At 38.2% G+C, this 27219-nt stretch overlaps 1 protein-coding gene across 2 annotated transcripts in view; it reads right to left on the reverse strand.

Annotated features, from left to right (window-relative positions):
* DLG2 (discs large MAGUK scaffold protein 2) overlaps nucleotides 1–27219 on the reverse strand; it is a 1315102-nt gene that overhangs the window by 1239608 nt on the left and 48275 nt on the right. The window lies entirely within an intron of this gene.

Here is a 27219-nt window from a genome sequence, read left to right on the forward strand (position 1 = left end):
AATTCAAATGAATCAATATGGAGTACTTGACACTACAGGATTTGACCACCTCCGTGGCTGTAAATGAAAAGAAGGACTTTTCAAAGAATTTGAATCAGGTACAAAATAAAAGATGCCAGTTGTTTATAGAAGCTGGCAATTAAGAAAATGTATGAGGGTAAACAGAAGAAAGTAACTTCTTGACAACTTTTTTGGACCTTAATTCTTTGGCATTTACTTGACATCTTTGTCAGAGCCAGGCAGGGGGCCAGCATAACTTCTGCAGACTTCTCATCACCCAGAAGACAGGCACAGCATGAATTACTTGGATGTTTCAGTCTGACAAAAACAACCAGAATCCAAAGCTTCATCATGTAAAAAGAAAAAAAACCCTATTCTAGAAACCAATGGCCTGGAAGGTCAACTTTGGTTCAAAAAATAACAACCTCAGAACACAAGATTTTACACTTAAAAAAAGGAAAAGAACAAATATTAATATGAAGTTTTTAGTCAGTCCCTGCTGAGTAATATATACTGAGGGTTTCATTTCATTGGAATCATCAAACCTTTACTGCATGCACATATGATAAGTGCTGCGCTGGACCCTGAAATGCAAAATGTTATCCAGCAGATGTCTAATGATGGGACATCCTCTCTTCACACATTAGTAGTACAAGTTATAACCCAGGCATATTCTCTGTCATTGAAGGGCTTAAAGCGTATATCTTTATATGTGACTTGTGTGTGTAGGTATTGAGAGAGTAAGACAGGTAAATATGAAACAAACATAATACAAATTTATAAATGCTAGAGGCATTTATAACATATACAGTATATAACATATTATCTAAATCTATTGGGGAAGACATATATAATAAATATTTTAGGTACTAATGGCATAAGAGCTATAAAAGTATAAAGAATGAATTAAGAAAAACTTCATAGAGGAGGTACATTTTAACTGCACTTAGAAAGGCATGTACAATTATGCCAGTTGAAGAAATAGTGGGAGAGAAGGTTTTCTCAGACATCTTTGTATACATATACATAAATAAATGATGATAATGATGCCTTCTCTAGACTTATAGCTATAATCATCATCAAATTAATATTTCTTATAAAACAAGTGATAATTAACATTGGGTCATAATGTATTCAATGAAATATAAACAACAAAAGCAAGCATGCATCAAATCCTAGGCACATCAGACTACGATTATTGTTGTCTAGGTATTTCAACAGACCAGTGCGGTAGAAATGTTTTCAAAATTAAGTCTGATGATCGAAATTTTGTCCTGTGTAAATTTTCCAAGATTAATTCCATTAGCCTATTCACTCATTTCTGCATTTATTTAAAATATCTTTATTAAACACCTATAGATAGTCAGGTAGCCATTAGATCATAAACTCCTTGAGGATGCATTATGTACTCATATGTTCGTTCGTAGATGTTCTTGCAGATGAGATGTTCGTAGATGACTTGCAGATGAGAGCTCACATCTCATCTGTGACACAGTCGGTTCAGTAACTTCTGTCATAGAGATGTGAACAGTATTTGGGGGCTAAAGAGGCTCCTATTAGGCTTTCTAGCATTTATTACCGAAATTTGGTGTGAATGTACACTGAAATGATTTCCATGTGCAGCAAATACTACATGCCCCTCTTTAGTTGTATGAGTATTCATTAATATTAATCATATATACCATTTACTGGGACTTTACCATGTGATAGTTATGGTGCTTAGTACTTAGCATACTCCAATTCATTCTCACACTAATTCCATAAAGTAGGAATTATTAGCCTCTTTTACAGATGAAGAAAATGAGGCCTAGAAACCTTAGGTAACTTACCCAAGGTAACATAGCTAGTAAAAACAGGAACTAGATTATGAACAAGATCTTACTGCCTACAAAACCTGTGCTCTTATACCCAAGTCATCTTATTTGGCACTTTTGATTATAAGCACTTGAGAATAGAGGCCACTTAGAATAATATGCGTGTTAATACCTAAAAGGACCTTGGAGACGCATTATTCACCCCCTTCATAGAAGAAGAAACAGGTTGGTTCTGATAGCTTGATTACCAAAGGCCTATTTTGTCACTAGTGCAAAGGGCACATCCATTCTAGGGTGTTTGTGTCATAGTTAAATGGATTCAGAATGAATGCTAGTGCTTCCCAATTTAATACAGAGACACAAGTAGATAAAATTTGTGTGAGAAATTGAAATCTAAGGGGAAGACTGTAGCTTCTTGACTTTCATTTTATTTCATTTTTCTCTATTGTACCCTCTTATCGTTTGGATATTTGTCTCCTCTGCATCTCATGTTGAAATTTGATACCCAATGTTGGAGGTGGGGGCTGGTGGGAGGTGTTTGGAGCATTGGGGTGGATCGCTCATGCACTGCTTGGTGCCTTCCTTTTGGTAATTAGTGAGTTCTCATTCTTAGTTCTTGCTAGAACTGGTTATTGAAAAGAGCTTGGCATACCTCCCTCAACCCCCGCCCCGTCTCGCTCGCTCGCACTCGCTCTCTCTCTCTATATATACATATGTGTGTGTCTGTGTGTGTATATATATATCACACACACACACAACCTCAAGCCCTCACCAGAAGCAGATGCTCCTGTCATGCTTCTTGTACAGCCTGCAGAACCATGAGCCAAATAAAAATTTTTTCTTTATAAATCATTCAGACTCAAGTATTCCTTTATAACAACACAAAGACAGTGCCACGCTGCCTCATTTCTGAGTATGATTTCCTACGTTTTTTTCTAAAGCAACAAAATGAATAAAATGTGAATATTTACAAATGACATATAGGGCTTTCTTTGATATCTCCTCCAATGATTCAGGTATGAAGCTTCCAAGTACTTAAACTACATAAGCTTTGAATTGGGGCCATTTTTCTTTGCAGGTTTTGTTCTTTGTTTTCTTCCTGGATCTTGAGTACTGACATGCACTCAAAAGTTCCACAAACCTTAGAGCTCTTAAATGTGACCATTAAGGATTCTCTGATGAATCCTTAATACCACTAATTCCCTAGTAACAGTTTCCTTATAGTGTCACCATGTACAAATATCCCATTTTCAAAAAGGTGGTAACAGACCATTAAAATGAATTGTGATACTCAGCAGAAAATATTCATTTTTATATAATGGGACCAACTCAGCATCCTACAGAATAAAGCCGCATGAGGTAGATATTAGCAGTGAAGGAGAAAGGCTGTGTAATGAATAGGGTGGAGAGAAATTCATGTATTAAATAAACCCAAATGTTTGATTTCAGGGTATTGATGAATTAGGCGCTAATGCATACAGCTACTCATAGTGGCTATGATTTGTGTGTTTTGTAAAATGTTTTTAAACAGGAAAATCAAGGTACTGCATTTTTAAGGGGGAAGTTATGCAAAAATGCATTTTGTGTAACTCTTTATTTGATAAGTTTGCTGTCTACTGGAACTGGCCTGCAGCAAAATAGTGAGGTGGCCAGATCTTGTCTTTGGCCCATTTTGTGCTTTGATTCCTCTGAGACTGCCTGTGGCATGGCCCTGAAGGCTGCTTTATGCCTGCAATCCTAGTTCTAAGGAAGGATTCCAGGGAAAATCACAGAGCCACACCAATTCTGCCCTTCCAGAAGTGTATCTCCAAACTCAGACCTGCTCTTAAAGTTGCTCAGAAATCCTAGAGATGACTCTAGGGAGTTCCCTTTTCTCATGTTCCTTCAGAGACTATTCCAAATTCCACTACATTCTTTGAGTCCATAATATCATCTCTCTCCTTCAGAGAGTAAATACAAGGTACCAAGAAAGGACCCTTTCAGCTTCCAGGTGATGTGTACTCTAGTAGCCTCTATTTCAAAACTAATGTACCCCATGAGCTAAAAATTGCATCTATTCATTCCATCTCCTCAGAAATGTATCTCTTTCCTCTATTTTAACTTTTTCCTCTGAAGCTGCTGCAAAAGTCTGCCAACATTTCTTTAATCCATTCTTTACCTCTTATTCTCCTTTCACCAACTACAATTGAACTCTCCTCCCTCATTACTCCACTGAAACCACCCATGTGGAAGTCACCAATGACTTCCTAATTACCAAATGAAAAGAATCTTCTCTCTCTTTTGTTATAGGTATTGGAGATGTGGGAGTTTTGGCCTGAGACTAGACATTTTTGTTACTGAATTGAGACTATTATTGAGAAATTGGACATCTTAATTACTGAATGGAGATCATTATTTACAGTTAAAAGGCTCAAAAAAGCTTGAGCCAACTGGAGTAGTCATACAGAGCAAATAGTGAGAAGGTACGAGAATCTTGTTTATTTTGTTTACACTGATGAAGTGACAGGCACAGTGGGATTAAGAAACTTCGCAGTATCCTATATCTGGTAAGTAGCAGATCTTGATTTTGAAGCCAGAGAGCTATGCCCCTTCTTGCTTAACCTCTTATTAAACTGCTATTCATAGTCTCTTATGTTGTTACTTTTTCAATAGTATGCTTCAGAGGCTCTCCCAATAAGTATATACTGATTGCAGTAGTCAAGAGCTGAACTATATTTTATTGTGTAACTATGCTATAATAGATTTTACCATAACAGAAAACTTACAATAAACTTTCCTATATATATAATTTTTGTGCATTTATTGAAGTATGGTTTTCATGGTAAATCTCTGGAAATGGAATTTCTAAGTCTCAAGGATCTGTGCTTTTTAAAAAGTGATGGATACTATCAAAATGCCCTCCAAAGACACTGTACCTTTTTTTTTTTTTTCTGAAAGCAAACATTATCTTACTTGACCTTTCTGAGCTATTTGACTTTGTTGACTCCTTCATCAATATATTCTTTTTCATGATACCGTTACCTTCCAGTTGATCTCTAACTCTAACTCTGCCTGCTCTTCCTCCATCTTCTTTAGAGCATCCTCTCCCTCCATCTCCCCTTTAAACACTGGGTATTCTCAGGCTCACTCCTTTTCTTTTCATCTGTAAGTTCTTCCCAAGTGATTTCATCATACTTATTGTTGCAACTATAAGAGTTAAACTGCACTCCATATTGTCTTAGAAAATCTTAGCCTTTTCCTGTTGTTATGTAGTATTTGTGTACTTCTGGACCAATTAATTATGCTAATGGGGGAGAACTCAGTGATACTGTTGATACTAAGATATTCAGTAAAGTCCAGATCCAGAAAACTTTGAGTTCACAGGAAGATGCTATATGTCTTGAGACAAATAAAAATATAAGCTTTCAAAGCCATGAAGGGAGCAAAGGTCACTCATCTTCTGTCTCCTGGGGAATTTCACACTGCTTGAGATGGTCACATGTTGTTGGAATCCAAAATCAGGTGAAGCCGTTGGTATTGGAAAATAGACCATGGCTTGTGAATTATTACGTTGATATGATGGCATTTGTAACTAATGAGGCATTGGGAAATGTTTTAATGGGAAAAGGGATTTTTGTGACTTGTATAAGCTATGGAAAAATGTAACCTTGGAGACTGGACTAGAGACATCTGTAACTTTGCTTCCATAACACTAGTAGGCACCATGAAAGGTGAAAACTCTGTGATCCAGTTCAGCATCAAACTTTTTCATATATTCTTAAGACCCCAAAGAGTCATAAGTACCAATATACAGGTTTTAATGCCAGTAATAATGAAGTGGTCAGAATTATTGGAAGGTGGAGGAGGTACATTGGGAGATGAAGAATATTCCTGTAAATATACGAGTAAAGACTGGATAATACAGCAGTAGAGTTTTAGAGGGAAAAGAGGAAAAAAATAGGCTTGTCTGGAAGAATGATAGATGGATGATTATGAAAAGCTATAAAACCTAAGCAAGCAACATGAAACATTTGAATACATGAAGAATGTTCTGTGTTCCTGGAAGAGCAAATATTGTAAATGTGTCCCTTCTTTCCAGAGTTTGTCATAGCTTTAATGCAAAACCAAGTTAGACATTTGTGTGTGTGTGTGTACCTGTGTGTGTATGTCAGTTTCTTTTTCTTGAGTTTTGTAATAGTCCAATGAGAGATAATAGTAGAGGAATGGAAGATATGCAAGCGTTACTTAAGAGATAGATTTATATCAATGCTTGATTATTGATTAGGTGTATGGGCTATGGGAGGAAATTTAGGGTAATGCACACCCTTCTGTCTTGAGAGATCGATTGGATCACTGTAGCATTCACTGTCACAGACAAAACAGGAGCAGGATCGTGTTTAAAGAAGAAGACAATGAAATCAGCTTTTGACATTTGAAATCAAACTGTTTATGGAATGTGTAAGGAAAGATTTCTTCAATAGCTTTGGGATAAAATCTAAAGTCAAGAAGATAGGTCTGGGATAAGTTTATTGATTTGGACATTAGCATATAAAAATAGACATGCCAAGAAAAATAAAATTAATTATCATTTTTAGTACTTACTGAATACCAGGGACCAGGTTCAACTGCTATAGGTATTATTTCATTTAAACCTTTTAACTATTATTGTTAGATCCATCTTACAGATGAGAAAACTAAAGCTTAAGTTATTAAGTGACTCACCCAATGCACAGCGTTAGCAAGAGGAAGAACCTGGATATAAATCTAGGCACTCCAAATCTAAAGTCAGTGTGCTTCACAGGATAGTGCAGGACAATGGTGAGGTATAACAGAATCCAATATTGGAGGGGTTTTTTTTTGTTTTTTGTTTTTTTTAGACAGAGTCTGGCTCTGTTGCCCAGGCTAGAGTGCAGTGGCGTGATCTCAACTCACTGCAACCTCTGTCTCCCGGGTTCAAGAGATTCCTGCCTCAGCCTCCTGAGTAGATGGGATTACAGGCATGCATCATCATGCCTAGATAATTTTTGTATTTTTAGTAGAGACAGGATTTCACCATATTGGCCAGACTGGTCTCCCACTTCTGACCCCAAGTGATCTTCCTGCCTTGGCCTCCCAAAGTGCTGGGATTATAAGTGTGAGCCATCGTACCTTGACCAATATTAGATTTTTAATAATTAAAGTAGACATGATTCCAGACTTGACAGATGTAGAAAGAAATTCAGAGCAGTTTCAATTCTAACTGAAGGCTCTTTCAAAAAGATCTAAGTTACATTAAACTGAAATGAGCTTCCTAGTAACTTCCACCTAATGCCTACCTTGAAATCCCTGCAATCAATAGAGCAAGACCAAAGTCTCCTAAGATAGTCAGTTATTTGAAACCAGTAAGTAATGAGTTTCCATATGCCTGCCTCCACTAATGACTCCCCTGTTACCTCAACATCATTTATCCTTTAGTTAAACATCCTCACTTGTTTAGATAGTCTCTTACATGATCAACTTGAACTGGTCTCACATGTGTCAGCTCCCGTTTGCGTATTTCTCTTGCACTATCATGACAGGAGCAGACACATTAGAAGCATTCAAGAGTGATGATCCTGCTCCCTAAGTTATAATTCTACCAGTATATGTTTCCTCCTAACTTATGGGATATTAGAGCAAATATTTCCACTTGGGTCTCAGGAAAATGTCTCCTGCTCCTCTCAGTGTCAGGCATTCTCTTGGCTCTTTCATGCAATAACAGGTGGGGCAGGGTGAGGAAGAGGATGGAGGAATTAGTAGCTTATTGTCTCTTCTAGCCTTTCCTGGGAGAGGCATTTGGCATCTCCATCATTCCAGAATTCTAAGACATTCCTACAGAAAAGATCTTTAGCCGTAGGTTCCTCATGCAAACTCAGTGTTGGTTATAACTCAGCTTTTCTATTTGTAGATGACCAAGTATATAAGACTGAATGCTTTCTTAATAGAATATGAAGTGATGTCTTATAACTCTAGTAATACATTATACAGTATCCACAAGTCACACCATGAACCTGAGGACCCTCTCTTCTGAAGATCCAAAAGCTTTCTTCTCCATTGCTATCATAAGCAATTCACCCATGGAGCTTCTTTGTAACCCCTATATCCTCCTAGAAGTGAAGTTTTTTGTGACACTCACCTCATCCCATCTCTCAATGAATCTTGAAGATTATCACATTTGTCTAATTTCTTCTCACTTATTACAAACTCTGTGAGGGCAGGGGCTATGGATTACTTACCTTTAAATGCCCTATATCATCTAAAGCATAACTGGATATTCATAAATGTTTTCTCAAAGAATTGCAGTCTACCATGGATCACTTTCCTGGGGGGAGGGACAATTTTTTACCTGCTAACTATGCCAATCTTTGATCCCTACTTTCTTATCTGTAACTGGGAATAAAATGGCAGCTTCCTCACAGGGTCATTGGTAGGATATAATCAAATAATGAATGGTACATAATAAATCTTGCCTATAGTCACCATTTAGTAAGTCCTATCATTTATATCATTATTCCAACTGTATTAAAGGACGTGCTTGTTTGGACAAACGGAGGCAAGATGGCGCACTTCCGGGTTCTTCATCACCAACTTTTCCCATGCGCGCGAAAATGCAGCCGGCGCCGGGGAAGGTGCAGACTGACCGGGCATGCGCCAGGTGATGTCAATCCGAAAAGACCAAGATTTACCTGGTCGCACCTGCGGAACGCTTCCCGACACGCCCGTGCCCCGCCTATTGCCCTCCAACTCCCAGAAAAGCCGTTCCAGGAGCCCGCCGAGTGGACTTCCCAGACCCCCACTCCTGTTAGGACTGCATTAGGAACTCCGCCGGAGAGCTCCACCAGGCGACTCTCTTGGCCTCCTTTGCCGGAGGCCGACAGACCTCTCGCTACCCACCTTCTTCCCTGAAGCTAGGTGACCAAAAATAAATTTGCAGTTTTGCTCCTACCCTTGCCTACTCGCTGGTTCTTTTGTGCCTGCTCTGGTGGTCTTAGAAAAACAAATCAGTGCTGTTTTGAATTTTAATATTTATTCGCTTCTCTCTCTAACTGGCTGGTATGTCCAATATCAGGGCCTGGAACTTACTTACTTTTATACATGGCACAAAGAAAATATTTGTTGGATCCAAAGCTACCTCACACCAACCCTTTGCTTCATCACATTCATTCCCTTACTTTAGTAGTGTGTGCTGGCATGAAGTTCAGAGGCAAGAGTTTGCAGACACTCCTCTCTTGGGACCCCGATGTAGCTCTGGTTTCAGCAGACTTCCTATCACTCTCTTCCTCTCCATCTTTTGTCCTTAGCAGATCATCTGTCTCCTTAAAGACTGGAGCTTTGGTAATAAACTCACTTTTTTCTACCCTGATTTATTTAAACAGAAGCCTCCTTGAGATAGAAACGTATCTAAAGATTTTATAGCATTTCTGAATTTCTGTTTCTCTTAATTGAAGTTCCATTTGTAATGTGTAGATAAACATTTTTTTTTCCCCTAGAAAAAGGAAAATGCTGGACAGCTGTCTATCTTTGATATATGAAAGACTCTGATCTGCCCTGTGTGTTGTACCCATTATCAATAGGTTTGCAGGGTAATTTAACCATTCTATTTCCTCCCATCCCATTCCAATCTCCTCTCATTTCATATTTTACAAAAACTAGAAACATAAGCAGAACACTGACCTATAATCCAGTTACTCAGTTTCTACAAAGAGTGGCAAAAACCTCAAGAGAATGTAAACATACTTTGACTCCATATGCTTTAATGTTGAGCAGCCTGCTTGGGGTTGTCCAATGGCACAAATAATCCTCAATCTCCTTCGAGCCAAGAGTTACATTTTTCTGTTATCCTGAGTGATTTACTAGAGAACAGAGAAAATAAACTTAATGGGCTACTGCATGCTATTTCTTAAGCAAAAAACAAAAAACAAAAAACAAAAAAAACCCACTAAGTTACAGAGAAAATAAATATTCAGAAGAAAGGCCCAGATTTGGAGAGATGGAGCTCACCAGAAGAAAGAACATCAGAATTTAAAGTCAGAAGATCTGGATGTGACTCTTGGCTTTGTCTCATCATTCTGTGACCATGGACAATTCAAAATCTCTCTAAACCTCTTTATCCTCATCTGTAAAATAATGACCAAACTGTACTTTGTTGTTTTTTTTTTTCATAGAGTGGTTGGGAGAATTAGACGTATGTGCAAGTGCTTGTAAATAGCAGGAAACTATGCAAATGTTACTCTTAATTTCTATCAGGGGGCCTTTTCATCCGCCCAGGCAAATGTTTCATTAGCCTGTGCTCAAACGTTCTGAATGGCATTCTGCCAGTTCATTTCCATTCACTAAAACAATCAACGTTCCAGTAGAATATTGATCTGGGCCTCAGAGTAGAAAGCAAGACTAATTTATTCATGACTTAGTAACAGAGACAAAGAAAAGATGTGTTACCTTAGGTCAATTTTCATAACATACAAGAAAGACAAAGGAACCACACAGACACCATTAACAACAAACCTCATAGCACAAAGCCTCTGCATGGAAAGAAACCCAGTCCTACTAGAGAGAGGACTGTTGTTTCATATGGCATGCATCGACAGGTTGGAATCATGATGCATTCAGTTCCAAGTTATCATCAGTAGCAAAGAAACTTTTCCATGTGTATAACCAGTCCAATCTTTCTGAAGTATTCAGAAATATATCCAACATCTGTTCACTTCTCTGCAAAGACATCCATTCGACTCACTTGAGCCAAGGAAACAAAAATTGCCATATAAAACATAGGTCTGTTTGCTAAAAAGGCTACTCAGTATATTAAAAATGTGAATCAGCAAAACAATACAATATACTGAAATTTTAGAAAAAATTTATCATACTAAGAGTATAGCCAAACGTAGTGGAAGAGAAATACAAGTTAAATATAGTAGCAGGGAGAAAAGAAAAATACTCTGGACTAGATGTCAGAAATCTAATATTCTGCTCCTATGTTTGGGATCATGAAAAAGTCTCTTTACTCTATCCCATTTCCTTAATTGTGAAATAGGATAGTTGAATTTAAACAACCTAGACCATAATGGAAACAGAGAGATCATAGTTCAAATCTCTATCCTAGCACTCTCTAATGAAGTCACCTTAGGAAAAAAATCTCTAAATAATTAGAACCCTGGTAACTTCATCTGTTAATGGGACATAAAATAATCTCCCTCAAAAAATTATAATAGGGAATGGAAAAAAAAAATGTATTGAAAATACCTGGAGCATAGTAGGTATTTGAACTATTTTAATTCTCTACCCCCAACAAGTTCATATTTCTGTTTATTGTGTCAGGATCAGTTCACGCTAATAGTTTTGTTTGTAATAATTGCTGTTTATTGAGCAACAACTCTGTGCCAGGTGTTATCTTTATCTGTAATCTTAACAACGATACTTCAAGTAGTCATTATTGTCCCCATTTACTATATGACAAAACTGAAGGCCAGAAGGATTAAGAATCTTTCCTAGGATCACACAGCTAGTAAAGCTAAAGCAGACATCAAAAACCTGATATGACTGATTTAACAGGCTAATCTGTCTCCCAATGGACCTGTAATAACAATGATAATCATAGTAATAATAAAAACAAACCTATTTTAATCTAATTGCCAAAAAGTTCATAACAGTGATCCTTTAGAGCACTGCAGCTTACTGAACTCCACTAAAAATGTGTGAGATAAGCAATAGCAAATAGGGGCTTTGATGGAATGACTACAGACAGAAATGCTGTAAGCAGACACGGAAAAGAGCAAAGAACCATAGCTGTGGCACTGGCAAGCCTGGCTCCCTGCCCCTAGAGCATTCTTTTTATGAGACCCGCTCTATGGCCTACACATTGGACCAACAATACTCAACCATTTTGGCACCAGGAACCTGTGTTGCGGAATACATTTTTTTTTTTTTTTTCATGAATGAGAGGGGTGGGGAGACAGATTCAGGATGAAACTGTTCCACCTCAGAACATCAGGCATTAGATTCTCATAAGAAGCACACAACCTAGACCCCTCAGATGCACAGTTCACAACAGGTTTCCTGCTCCTATGAGAATCTAATGCTGTTGCTAATCTGACAGGAGGTAGAGCTCAGGCAGTAACGCTCACTCACCTGCTGATCTCCTCCTGCTGTGTGGCTTAATTCTTAACAGACCATGGACCAGTACCATTAGGCCACACCCAACTGCAGGATCTGCTTCCAATATTGTTTCCAGTCAAAATTTAATGTAGTTGTTAACTGATCTAGCATTGCACCAAAGGCTGCTAATTAACCTCCAATAAACATTCATTCCTTCTTCCTTAGAGGACTGCTCCACCCCCCAACCTTTTAGTTGGGTATATAACCATGCGTAATAAAGATCACATTTCTCTGCCTTCTTGGAAGCTTTGGTATAGCAATCTGACTTATTTCTGGATAATATAATTTAAGTAAACATGTGCTGTGTAGGAACTATTCCAAAATGGGGAATGCAGTGGGTGGCTTATTTACTGCTGCTTCTTTCTCCCTTCTTCTTTCCCTCTTACTTTCTATAGGCTAAAATGTATACATGATGATTTAATTTTGAACTACCATCTTGGATGGGAGATGAACTATTTATGTTGAGGGTGGTTTGAGTGACTAGATAGAAGGATCCTGAGTCCCTGATGATTATGGAGTTATCAACTTTGATTAGAATCCTTCTTTCTAGGTTCATTTAAGTGAGTGATATAGATGAAATGTTTGTATCTCCACCAAATTCATACACTGAAATCTAACTCCTAGTGTGATAGTGTTAGAAGGTGGGGCGTTTGAGCAGTGATTAGGTCATGAGGCTGGAATCCTTATGAATGGGATTTATGCCCTTATACAAGAAACTGTAGAGGGCTCACTGATACGGTTTGAATGCTTGTCCCCTCTAAATCTCATGCTTAAATGTTATCCCCAATGCTAAAGGTAGGGCCTGGTGGAAGGTGTTACAGTCATGGAGGCAGATTCATCATGAATGGTTTGGTGCCCTCCCCATGGTAATGAGTTAGTTCTCACTCTATTAGTTCATACAAGAGCTGGTTGTTTAAAAGAGTCAACACTTCCTCACCTATCTCTTGCTCTCTCTCTGGCCATGTGACATACCTGCTCCCCTTTTGTCTTCCAACACAAATAAAAGCTTTCTAAGGCCTCACCATAAGCCAACACATGCTGGTGCCATGTTTGTACAGCCTGCTGAACTATAAGCCAAGTAGCCCTCTTTTATTTATAAATTACCCAGCCTCAGGTATTTCTTTATAGCAATGTACACTGGACTAACACAGCTCCCTAACCTCTTCCAGAATGTGAGATTATATCAAGATGGCGATCTATGAATCAGGAACTGAGCCCTCACTAAACATCAAATCTGTGGGCACCTTGATCTTGGACTTCCAAGCTAGCATAACTGTGAGAAATAAATTTCTGTGGTGTATAAGCCACTTAGTCTATAGTATTCTCTTATCACAGCCTGAATAAGCTAAGACAATGAGAAAGAAAGGAACTTCTTTATTTTTGTTTCAAGTATTCTCTCACTCACAGACAAATTTAATTCTAACTGACAAAAATATCAAGTCCAACTTGTAGGTAGCCTCAATCTAATTGTATATCTTCTGGGTAGAGCTTTGTCTTTTTTTTTTCCAACACTTTTTAAAATTTGAAGTCCTGTCTAAAGTGTGGGCTCTCTATTGTGCACCTCAATTCCCATTAGGTCTCCTATAATGCCTTTTCAAGACTCCTTTCATCTTGCTCTAGGTCTAGATTGGAATGTCATCCTCTCAATATATCTCTTAACTACCAATAAACTTCTGGATGCAAAAATCTTTTGATGTTTTCCAGATATCTAGAGATGCTAGAAGCTCTATTACCTCTTTGGGGCATGGCAGTACTTTTATGATTATTTAGAGCAAGAAACACACAACTTACACGCAGATATCACAGATCCTAAGAATAAAAAGTGTGAAATAAAATAAGTTACTGAATGACTATCCTTCACTCTTTTTCCCAATTTCTTGCCCTGGAAATTATCATTTGGATGTTGATTTTCAATAATGTCTCTCTAAGATGCTAAATCAACTATGAGGTATGTGAGGGCCAACAGTTCGTACAAGACCACCCTCTCTTCTGATATCAATTGCAAGTTTGGGTGATTCCCAAGGTTACATTCAACTTTTATCATTCACTAGAAAGACTCATAGAATTCAGTGAAAGCTGTTATATTCATGACTGTAGTTTATTAAAGGAAAAAAATAGACATTAAAATCACCCAAGAAAGGTGTCCACTGGGCAAGGTCCAGAAAAGGTGCCAAACATGGGGCTTCTGTCTTCTACTCATGAAGTCATGAACACATTACTCTCCTGGCATTGATGTCTGACAATATGCACAAAATATTACCAAAAGCTCACTTGAGCCCTAGTGCTCAGAGTTTTTACTGGGGCTCCATCACATACTGTTTGCATAGCTGAAATTTAGTCTCCCGTCCATCTGGAGACAGAATTGATACCACATGATCCAAAATCCCCATTAAAAATCACAGTGTTAGACTATCCAATGGCAAAAGCCCCAGGCAAACAAAGACATTCCTACCAGACATCATATTCTAAGAACCTGGAGATCACTTCCCAGGAACTGAGGGTAAAGGTCAGACTTCTCTTTGGATAATGTTAAATTCTTCATTACACAGCATTCCTCTTAACTCCCAGGATCCTGGATTTGACATTGACACCTCTGATATTTTACTGGGCACCCTGACATTCCATTTGCTCTGGCAAAACATGTACTATACTATGGTTTGTGCTATTTTTGGCATCTGCATCATCATAATGGTGTGTCTTATCTCTATAACCTTCTGAGGACTGGTCTGATAGCTCTTTTAAGGAAGTAAATATGATGGGCAGACCAACTTGACCCAGAGTAGAAACATTAGGATCTGAGGCAGGGCAGGAGAGGAATGCTTTTGTCCAGGCCTAAAGAAAATAATCCTCAGTTTGAACTAGACTATGATGGAACATGCTGTAAAAGAAGGAAAATCTACATCCCACACCAGCCTTTTGATTTATGCATTTTCATATGAAAGCCATTTCATCAACAGTATTGAATATGAAGAGATATGTAAATATACACATTGACCCAAGCAATAGGAAGCATACTGCAAATGGAGATCTCACTCCTTCTGATAAAGGCAAGGTGACTGAGTGGGCCTGTTTCTTTCTGTGACTTCCCGAATCTACGATTTAAATGAAATTGATGCCATAAAATGTTTCATCGCATGTTATAAATAAACTCTCTGGCCTGAAGGACTCAACTTCAAGTTGCACATTTTTATAAAGAATACATTACAGTTTAGTGTGGCAGTGGGAGGATCTAATTCAATTCAAGCAGTGATGATTAATTAAAGTTAGTTTGCAAAATTTTTTTATGATCTTCAGATATATCATAAAATAAAATTTTACTACTTTGTTACCATATATGCTCCCACTCTACAGGTAAAGTCATCTGAAATTTCTTCATACAGAAAAAAATGCCAAGACATAATGTTTATTTGTAATTATGCCTTTGCATGTAGTTTTTTTTGTTTGTTTGTTTTTTGTTTTTTTGTTTTTAACTGCATGGTCTGGAGGTGTTGTGAGATGATTTCTTGGCTTAAAGGCACTTGAATAACAATGAAGGCTGAAAGCATCAGAAGTAATTGCCTTGTAGAATGCATTACAAAGTCTCAAATGTAACAATACAATTTAACTGAGAACCAGGTTATCTATCTTGTCTCAAGTTTCCTTAAAGAAGCACAAGACATACTGAATTAAGGGTAACAAGAAGGGAGTAAAATCTTACCTGGACAAAATGCATGTACTCCTCCCCTATGCATGTTTTGGCTTTAATTTTTTTCTCTGTAATTTCTCTAGTTAAGAAAGGGTCAGCCTGTACTAGGGAACCACAAGTGGAAACACATGTGACATGATAATATGGAAGTAGAGGGCCAGCTCCTCACATCATCCTGGTTTCATAGCCATTCATTCAGATGTCAGTATCAGATCATCAGTACTTAGAATCAGTTTCTTTGTAAATCTGTGTATTTTTTTTTTTTTTTTTTTTTAGATGGAGTTCACTCTTGTTGCCTAGGCTGGAGTGCAGTGGTACAAGCTCTGCTCACCGCAACCTCTGCCTCCCAGGTTCAAACAATTCTCCTGCCTCAGTCTCCCACGTAGCTGGAATTACAGGCATGCACCACCACACCCAACTAATGTTGTATTTTTACTAGACAGGGGTTTCTCCATGTTGGTCAGGCTGGTCTCCCACTCCGGACCTCAGGTGATCAGCCTGCCTCAGTCTCCCAAAGTCCTGGGATTACAGGTGTGAACCACCATGCCTGGCCGTAATCTCTCTTTAAAAGCAGTCACAGGCCAGACATGGTGGCTCACGACAATAATCCTAGCACTTTGGGAGGCCAAGGAGGGTGGATCACCTAAGGTCAGGAGTTCGAGACCAGCCCCAACAACACAGTGAAACTCCATCTCTACTAAAAATAGAAAAATTAGTCAGGCGTGGTGGCACACACCTGTAATCCCAGCTACTAGGGAGGCTGAGACAGGAGAATCTCTTGAACCTGGGAGGCGGAAGTTGTGGTGAGCTGAGATTAAGCCACTGCACTCCAGCCTGGTCAACAGAACAAGATTCTGTCTCAAAAAAAAAAAAGCAATCACTTCTTAGTTTGAAGGTCCTGGTCAGAGCCTTCCAGTCAGCGATTAAACCTGAGAACTGAGAAAAGGTGGAACTATAGGTTTATTTTTATTGTTAACAAATCAGAGCATTTTCTGAGCCAGCCTGCTCAGTTAAAATTAAGCCCTGAGAGGAAAAGCCCTACCAGGTTACAGCATAACATCACCCTCTTCCAATTTCCTAGCCAACAAGACCACTTTAAGAGGTAAATAATTTCCTCTGTTTATTACTGGAAAATATGTTTTCCTTAGTATGTCCTTCTCCCAATCTTTACCTTCTTCTCCATTTTGAAGATCACCTCAGATATTACCTATTTAACTTATTCTGTATTACACTTTCTCCATACAGAAAAATATACCAAGACATAATGTTTATTCATAATTATGCCTTTACAGGATGGATATATATATATATATATATATATATATATATATTCTGCATGATCTAGAGATGTTATGAGATAGATAGTTCCCCAACTTGAGGGCACTCACCACCTCCTCTTTGTCGCTCCCTTCCCTGACCTAAGGCTGGATCAAAGATTGCTGTCCTAGGCTCCAAGAATGAACTCTGGTGGTTACCTCAAACAAATTAGAATCTATTCTAACAGTCTATTTGACAGGATATCCTAAAAGGCAGGTACCTTGTCTTATGAATCTGTGTGTCTCCAGAGTATACACAGAGCTCATCAAATATTTGTTGAAAAATGCATGAATGAATAGGGCAAGAATACAGAATATTTATTTACTGTATCTCTTACTCTTTCTATCCCTAGAATGACTCTAGTTTCTCTAGGACTGTCTTAATTTATGACTATTTACTTGGCGCACTTACATATTACCTTTCACCCTCAAAAAATAAATGGGTTTGAACGACAAATTATATAGTCAAATACTATTCATGCCTAAACCTGTTTGTAGGCCCCTTATATCTGGACCCTGAGGTTCTGTCATCCTTAGATCCAAGTTACCATATCTAACTTTTAATCATGGGCTGACACAGGACGATAATCTTTTACTGCAGCCAATTCCACTCCTGCTAGTTTCCCTCCCTTCCCCTACTCAAATCAAAGGGCCTTGCAACTGTCTTGTCTCCAGATCTGGTGCCCCAGCAGCCAAGCCATGACTAAATGACACCTGTTTTGAAGTCCTAGGCCTATTTGGACTATAATTCCTGACAATCAAAATTCAGCTTTTTAATCTCAAAGTAGTTACAGGCAGAACAAAAAAGACTATTTTATACCTTAAGAGGCTTCCTTCTGAGTGAAGAAAAGTGCCAGGCACATTTCCATGAAATATCATCTTAACATTTTTCAAATGATCTTTTTTGCTCTGTGGATAAACTAATGAAAAATAATCATAATTCAACGTTAAATATTAGCTGTAAATGACATTTGTGTACATATAGTTCCCTTTTTTAAAAAAAAGTTTCAAATTCCAAGCCTCCTCCTTGGCTCTCAAAAAAAAAAAAAAAAAAAGTCCGAAATAATTTGCCCACTACAATTACAAATTCCATCTATTTCAAGTGACTTAATTACAAAGTCATGGAATATAATGAAAATGACAACTGACTCTAAGTTAGCAACTACACTTATAATTAACAGGAGGCTTTGACAAATGTTTATAGTGCTTTGAAACAGGAGGTCAGGGCATCAATTACAGAGGTAACATAAACTCGTTTTTCCTATTTATAATTCAAATCCAAATTACCACATATTGTAACATGTGGCAAAAGCCCCAGCTTTTCAAACTTATGCCTGGAGGTCAGGTAATTGGCTCATAGAAGGAAAAGCAGAAAACCAAGCAGGAGAGATGGGAAGTAGGGCACTGTGGGCCAAAAAGCTTCAAATATATCCAGAAAATGAGGATTGATTTTCAGAGATGCTCTAGCTCTATGTTCCCCTAGCCAGCCTTATATTCTATCATACTTCTTCCCTTTCTTTACCAGCACCCTACGCAGAATAATATGAGGATGCTGATATTTGATGATTGTGGTAGATTGTATTTCGGTTTATAATTATTAATGCCCCTCCATTGTCCTTTCCTTTAGGAAATCATACATTCCTGCCCCACTGATTTGGGGTTTGGCCATGTTATATGCTTTGGTCAGTGGAATATGAGTGAGTATGACATATGTTATCTTTTTAGTGAAACTGGGAGAAGTACCATGAGTTTCTGCCACTAATCTTGCTTTTATATGCTGCCATGAGAATCTCAGCTAGAGATTCTTCTATAGAATGGGAAGACAAGGAAGAGGAGCCGGCCCTTAGCTAGAGACTAGCTATAGTGGTAACACAAACCTGTAAGTAACATAAGCAAAAAAATAAAGATTTGTAAGTGCTGAAATTTTAAGCATGTTTGTTATCACAGCTGACCAACACATTGATAATGATGATATATAATAGCATTGATGGAGCTTTACAATGTGTCATACGCTGTCTTAAGTGTTTTATATGTGTTAAATTATTTAATCCCATTTTACAGATGAGGGAATAGAAGCAAAGAAAGTTAAATAATTTGCACAATATTACATAGTAAGTAGCCAAGCCAGGTTTGGAACTTAGGCACTCTGGCTTCAGAGGCTACGATCTTATGCTATACTGCCTTTCTACATATATATACATATGTGTATATATATATATGTATATACATATCAGTCATATTTTGACATTCCCCAAATATTCAAATCTCTTTCTTTTTTTTTTTTTTTTTTTTTTTTTTTTTTTTTTTTTTTGAGACGGAGTCTCGCTCTGCCGCCCAGGCTGGAGTACAGTGGCCGGATCTCAGCTCACTGCAAGCTCCGCCTCCTGGGTTCACGCCATTCTCCTGCCTCAGCCTCCTGAGTAGCTGGGACTATAGGCGCCCGCCACCGCGCCCGGCTAATTTTTTGTATTTTTAGTAGAGACGGGGTTTCACTGTGGTCTCGATCTCCTGACCTTGTGATCCGCCCGCCTCGGCCTCCCAAAGTGCTGGGATTACAGGCGTGAGCCACCGCGCCCGGCCCAAATCTCTTTCATACCTCCATGCCTTTCCACATGCTAATCCTCCTTCTGGAATTCCCTTTCAGTCCATTCTCACTTAGAAAACTCCTATTCATCCTCCATGACCCATCTCAGAGAGTAAATTTCTGTGAGTCTAATTGCTTCTTATTCACCCCACCCCACTTCTTGAAGAGAGTTGTTTCTTTCTTCTGTAATGGCATAACATCTTATAAATAGTTTTGTTGTAACGGTGTTATTACTTTTTCTTGTGCTTGTCTTCCTTTCTAGATGTTGAACTCTTCCAGGGAGAGGAAAATATTTTACTTATTTTTAAATTTCTAGAGCCAATGTGCTTGATACCTAGTCAATGATCAGAAAAAGTCTGATGATTGAATATAAGAGATCTAGTGACCAATTCAATTTGTTCCTTAAGCCCAAGTAAAAGAAGATGTGGGAATAGGTAAGCATTCTATTAGTCTACAGTTTTATTTTGTCACTGAGTTCACATTATAAACTATAAAATAGGAAGTTAGTACATTACATCGCCTTCACCTGTAGAACAATTTCTCTAGCATGTATTGCTCTCCCCTCCCCTCCCCTACAGGCATCACTAGGAATTCGGCTAACACATAGTTCTCCAAATCTGTTCCTTCCTGTTCACATTTATTTGCTGCTCAATCAGATTTTTGGTCAAGTATTATCCTGGGTGTTTCCTTAAGGGTGCTTTGGGATGAGATTAACATTTAAATTAAATTAATAGACTGAGTAAAGCAGATTGGCCTCCACAATGTGGGTGACACTCATCCAATCAGTTAAAGGGCTGAAAAGAACAAAAGGCTGACTCTTCTCAAAGTAAAAGAGAATTCTCCTACCTAACAGCCTTCAAACTGGAACATCAGCTCTTCTTACTTCTACAGCAGCTTCTGGTCTTCAGACTGGAACTGAGACATTGACTCTATAGATTTTAGACTTGACAGCCTCTCTCTAATCATGTATTCCAATTCATTATAATAAATCTCTTTATGCATATATCTATATATGTATACATCTATATATGTGTATGTATATACACACCCCATATTGGTTCCGTTTCTCTGGAGAAGTCTAACTTTTATAGGAATCAAATATTTAGGGACCCTCTTATCATCAGCAAAACAATTTGATATCAAAAAAGTACTCACTAGACAACTAGCTCCATATGCATTTGGATGTGTGTATACACATATATTTGTACAAATAAGTATATATGTGTATAATTACAAATATAAACACATTTATACATACATATATTTATATTTACATAATATCACAAACTCAGAAAGCTTTTTGAGGTAATTATAATTATCGCTATTTCATGACTGAAGAAATAAAGCTTAGAGACAAAATACCATTATTATGGAGATACAAACATGGCTAATATTCAAATATAGATAATATAATCACAAATATTAAAAACACACTAAAGGTAAAATATGAATTCATGTACCACTCTTAGACAAAGTCTTTAAAATAAAAAAATTGAGAGGAAATATGAGAGGATAGAATATTGATTAAAGTTTTTTTTTTTTTTTTTTTTTTTTGAGACACAGTCCTGCTCTGACACCCAGGCTGGAGTACAGTAGTGCGATCTCAGTTCACTGCAACCTCCGCCTCCTGGGTTCAAGTGATTCTCCTGCCTCTGCTCCCTGAGTAGCTGGAAATACAGGAACCCACCACCACGACTAGCTAATTTTTAAATACTTTTAGTAGAGACGGCTTTTCACCATGTTGGCCAGGCTGGTTTTGAACTCCTGGCCTCAAGTGATCCACCCACCTCAGCCCCCTAAAGTGCTAGGATTACAAGTGTGAGCCACCACACCTGGCCAGATTAAAGAGATTTTTAGTAACTAGATTCCATTGCAAAAATTTATCCTTGGTCCCAACCCAAAAAAGTTAACTCTGGTGGACAGAGCACATACTGAGGAATCAAAATACTTGAGTCATTATTCTGGATATATTATTTAATAATTGAGCAACTTCTGAGGGTAACCTTTAGATCTGAGAAGGAAGACTAGAAATAATAAGGACTCTGAGTGAGATAGATTTCAGTGTGATCCCAACTCTGTGACACACCTGCTATAGGAGAGTATGCAAGTTAACCATTCTGAGTATGAAGTGCCAGATAAAGATAGCAACACCCATTTCAAATGAAGTGCTTTCTAGAGTGCCCAACAGAGGGTACTCTTGATAAATATTTGTGGCCCTATCTCCAGACCCCATTTTCCTCACCCACGGGTCCTTTCTGAGTCTATACTTCTATAATGCCATTATCTGCACCCTACATTCTAGGGTCACTTTAGTAAAAAAGTTGCTGAGTGGATTCTTCTGGCTATTTCTATCCCATAGTGTATTTATAGCTTTTGTTTCTTCTTTAAACAATTGAGTTTAAAGATGCGTTTTGTCAAATGTTCTCTGCATTCCAAATGTATCTTTGGATTATCAAATAGAAGGTGACCAGCTTCCCAAATATCATTTCTGTGAAGAGAATTGCTGTGATCAGAATGCCTCCTTCACTGAATGTCCTTTCTGATAAAACTAAATTGAAATGGTTTAAGTACTCATTATAGGTTTACTGAGCTCTGCAGCTGATTCCTTCAAGCTACATCTATTGAATGTTTGGATGGCATAAAAATCAATATTCTAAGAAAAAACACAAACACTTTCAAAACATCCCTCATGGTTTCTAGTGTGTCTTTCTAGAGCAATAATATTTTATCTCTGAATCAGAGTCAAGTCACCACCTCCACGTACTAACAATTTTTATCATCTTTTTTCCTTCTCCATTTCTACATCCAATTGTCAAAAAATTTGAAAATATTTTTACATTCAATTTTTAAATTAATGTCTGTTATTTTCATGTGAAGAAGACACAAAACACTGTTCAAAAACAAACTGTTATCATTCATTCAAAAAATATTTGAGCATCCACAATGTGCCAGGCACTGTTCCAGGTGCCAGTGACAGAAAAATATAAGCAAACAAAATTGCACTATTCCTTGTTCTAACAGGTATATCTTCAAATTGGGGGAGTATATAGTGTATTTTGGTCTTGAGAAATGTGATGGGGAAAAATAACACAGGATATGGGACAGGAAGTTAGGCTGGCCAGGGAAGGGCTCATCGAGAAGATGACACTGGAGGTAAGACCTAAGTGAGGCAAAAGGCAAGCATGTGCTTGGTGGTTGTGGGGGAATAGAGGGGTAGTTGGGGCCTGGTATTTCAAACCAGGGAATCTAGGGTAGAGACCCTGATGTAGAAGCATCAGTATGCTTGGTGTGTTTGAGAAATGTCAAGGAAGCTGAAACAAGGGGGAGTACGGCTGGAGACAAGGATGGAGGTGTCTGGATCCTGAGGAAAACATTTACCAGTCATAAAGACATATGCCAAAGTAGGAGAATGACAAGCATTGGCTGTGCTCTCCAAATACCAGACTGTCTATATTTTGTTAACATAAATTGATTTCCAAAGTGAATGCACTACCATCACCTCTGGTATTCTACTCATCATATATTTAATTATTTACTAATGCATTCCTAAAGTCCTTCACTTCTTTAGACAAAGTGTTAGCATCTGTGGTGTAAGATATTAGATATGCAGGGAAGAACAATATGCTTTCAAATAACACAGTAAAGATTCACCAAACCCCTTTTTCCTCCTGCTAAACACACAGCTTGACTACATTTCACAGCCTTTCTTGTAGTCATTTAGGGCCACCTGGCAATATTTTGATCAAATGGACTGTCAGAAGAGGCGATACACTTCATTTTTAGGCTTGGACTCCTAAGTCCCTCCTTGGAGATCCTCCATGACCTCTCCTTTCCCTTGTCTGCTGCCAGAGAATCGGTGGAGGATTCTGAAACTCTGGGGACTCGAAGAAAGAGCAGCATTGAACTAACAAAGAAAGGTAACACAAGAGACTTCCTTGAAGAGAGACCAGCACATAGAAAGGGACTGAGGTACAACTAAACAGGACCTGTTGTAGAAAGAACTCTAAAAGGTTCTTCGGACTGGAGAATAAGGTGAATGGGCATGATGGCAAAATGTATATATAAGGACTAGATTTCAGAGGTCCTGCACACCATCCAAAGAAATTAAGACTTCCTCTTAAATGAGATCTAAAGAGAAATAACATGGCTTAGACATCATTATAAGAAATACTAGTGAAAAAAACTGTATTTCCCTAGTGACCATACTGGAACGACAATCTCTTATTACCTAGAAATGAGAACTACTTACAAAACCTTCCTTATAAGAATACCCCTGCCTTCCTCCTGATCGCATTTACACCACCCTGAGCCTTCCCTGTCTTCTTCACCACTCACTGTATTTCTCATTAACAAAATGTCCATATTCTCAGTGAGGGTTGTGAACTCTCAAAGGGCAGGCTCTCTCTCTCTCCTTCAAATTTGTTTTTCAGAACATGAAGTAGGCAAACTATTTTTTCATATTTAAAGCAAGAAAGCACTCTATTTATACATTATTTTGATGTAAAACATGAGGAAAAAGAGTAACTTCAGTGATATACTGCCTCTGCCCAGGGCTGTGGGAGATCAAAGAGCAGGGTGCTTATGATGGGGTGCTAGTGTGTCCACTACAGGCTACAGAACACACACGTGGTGGCGATTTCACAACAGGCTCACTACAATGTCCAATTCTGTGTCTATTGCCTCTGGTGGCATAATATAATATTTCAAACAATACAAACCACTATTGATTGAACATGTGTTGTTTTACATAAATTGTCACTAATCACAATACATCTCCATTTACAGATAAGAAAGCAGCTTCCAAGAGTTTAATGTCACACAATTACTGAGTGGGTAAAGCCAAGATTTGAACTTAGGTCTGCCTGATCCAAAGCCCCTGTTCTCTCCATCATATCACTCCTGCCCCTAGTATTGCTGTGGACTTATAGTCCAAAGCACCATTTGTTTTGATACTTGTATTTTATCTTAAAAATTCCTATGAACAAAGTATTCTTATTAACATCAGAGTTGATACCTTTTTATACTTATTAGTTTCGTGTTTTGAATTCATTACCATAAGAACAAAATTACGAATTTACAATCTCTTGCCAGCAAGTCTTTAAAAACATAGTGTATGCCCTGTGGGGTAAGAAGACAAGGGTTACATCACACCCTCTCTCCACACTTCTGGGATTTACCGAGTTCAATAGTTTTGTTGTTACTGTTGTTGTTTTGAGACAAGATCTCACTCTGTCACCTAGATTGGAGTACAGTGGTGAGATCACAGCTCACTGCAGCCTGCCTTGACCTCCCTTGATCAAGCAATCCTCCTATCTCAGCCTTCTGAGTAGCTGTGACTATAGGTACATGCCACCATACCCAGCTTATTTTTTTAAATTTTTTGTAGAGACAGGGTCTCACTATGTTGCCTAAACTGGTCTTGAATTCCTGGGATCAGGTGATCATCTCATCTAGGCCTACCAAAGTGCTGGAATTACAAGTGTGAGCCATTGTACCTGGCCTTACAGTATTACTCTTGACCCCAGAGCAGCAGTTCCTCTGAAGCCTTTACAACTCTATAAATGTCATGCACCTGGAAGAGCACGATGATAGTAGGGGGAGGAGATTAGTTGTACAGCCTTCTGCTCTGGGAACCTGCTGTAAAATAAACACTGCGGAAAATTCCTGTTTCTGTTAAATAGAATGACTCTTGTGTTGGCTATTGCCCATGTGCATGTGTTCTCAGCAGAGAAAAAGAGACAAAATAAAAGTGACTTGTGCAGAAAATTCTAGAATAATTAGAAATTCTTTTGCAGGAAGTCTGGCAAGTTTCACAACTTTTAATGACTGGCATGGACTTCTCGTGGTTTAATCTTGGCTTCTGAAAATTCATCTGAGTCAGTCACTACTCAGAACAGACTGAAAAGTGATTATGAGAACTAAGTAAAGGACAGCTGGCTCCCAGCAAATTTGTGAAATGAGATTTTTTGGTTTTGGGGGTTTTGTTTTGTTTTGTTTTCCTCTTGTATTTGCATCTCTGTGTTCCCTGGATGGAAGGTAAGCTTCAAAGGCAGAGACTTAAGACTATATAAGTATCTAGCTCTGTGACCTTGCACAAGTCTGTCAGCTATCCAGAACCTCATTTCAACAGTCCTCATTTTTAAGCAAACATTTATTGTGCACTAACTGTATTCTAGACCCGGCTCCAAATGTTGGTGATATAATGGTGAACAAATCATAGTTCCAACCTTAAGTAAACTCATGGCAACATAACTAATAGTGTAAAAAAAAAACTTTAGTAAGACTAATTGGAGGATGCTAGTCACCCAAAGTGGGTGTCTAGTCTATTTCTGTCCTTCAGAAGAACAGAAAGCTTCTCCAAGAGAGATCCAAGTCTGCCTAAACCTAAATGATGAGTTGGAATGAGCCACATGACATCTCTATGTATTGAGAAGGTAAGGTATGTAGGAGCATATCTCAGGCAAAGAGAACGTCAAAGGACACAGGTACAGAGAGATCTGGTAGATAAATTTTTTAAAAAGCATATACAGACAGTCTAGAAACCTAAGATATGTTTAATAGAGAAGTTGTCTTAAGCATGCCTGAGACTTACAATAAGTTTAAGTCTAATATTCACTCATTTCCATCCATCCATTCATTGTTCTAGAAACTATTCTGCTGCTAGAGTTATAAACATGAAGAAGTGATAAAATAGGTAAGTGAAAATTGATGGACAGGACGTCTAGAAAAGCTCCTTAAAATGAAGACAGATACCTGAAGCATTCCTTTTGCCTTTCCCTCTCATTCTTCCCTGCTACCAGAAATACAGGTCTGATAGTTAAAGTTTTAGCAGTTCTCTTGGGCCATGATGTGATCCTACTGTATTACTCAGTTCTTGCACTGCTATGAAGAAATACCTAAGACTTGGTAATTTACAAGGATAAAAGGTTTAACTGGCTGATGGTTCCACAGGCTATGCAGGAAGCATGGCAGCATCAGCATCTTGGAAGGCCTCAGGGAGCTTTTACTCATGGCAGAAGGCAAAGCAGGAATAGTTATGTTACATGGCAAGAGCAAGACATGGTGTGTTGGGGGGTAGGTGCCACATACTTTCAAATAACCAGACCTCACGAGAACTCACTCACTGTCATGAAAATAGCACCAAGGGGGAAATTGACCCCCATGACCCACTCACCTCTCACCAGGCCCCACCTCCAACATTAGAATTACAATTTGACATGACATTTGGGCAGGGACACAGATCCAAACAGTATCACCTGGACATGGAATGCACAAGCTAGGATAATAGACAGGGAGGAAGGAGGAGCCTGACAATCATGGAGCTGCCCTCCTCTACATTTATTTTATATAAGAGAGAAATAAATATTGCTAGGCTACTTCTTTGAGGTTTAAATTATAAGCAACAGAATCCAGTTTCCAACCAATTTAGAGAGGTAGCATGATGTAGATTAAGAAAGAGTATAGACTTTGGATACAGACCTGGATTTGAATTCTGGCTTTGCCAAAAATAAGCTGTTTCCTTCTACCAAAATGGGACTGATATATAAAGGGTGGGAAAGGGGCTGACAGAGATTACAAATAAGTGCCTACCATATAGCATATGTGTGACATTATTATCTGGATTATCTGGATTCGGTGGAAAGTTAAAAAAAAAAAAAAGTCTACAAACAA

Source organism: Trachypithecus francoisi, unplaced genomic scaffold, assembly GCF_009764315.1.
Source record: "Trachypithecus francoisi isolate TF-2019V2 unplaced genomic scaffold, Tfra_2.0 Lachesis_group8, whole genome shotgun sequence".
Classification (NCBI taxonomy): Eukaryota; Metazoa; Chordata; class Mammalia; order Primates; family Cercopithecidae; genus Trachypithecus; species Trachypithecus francoisi.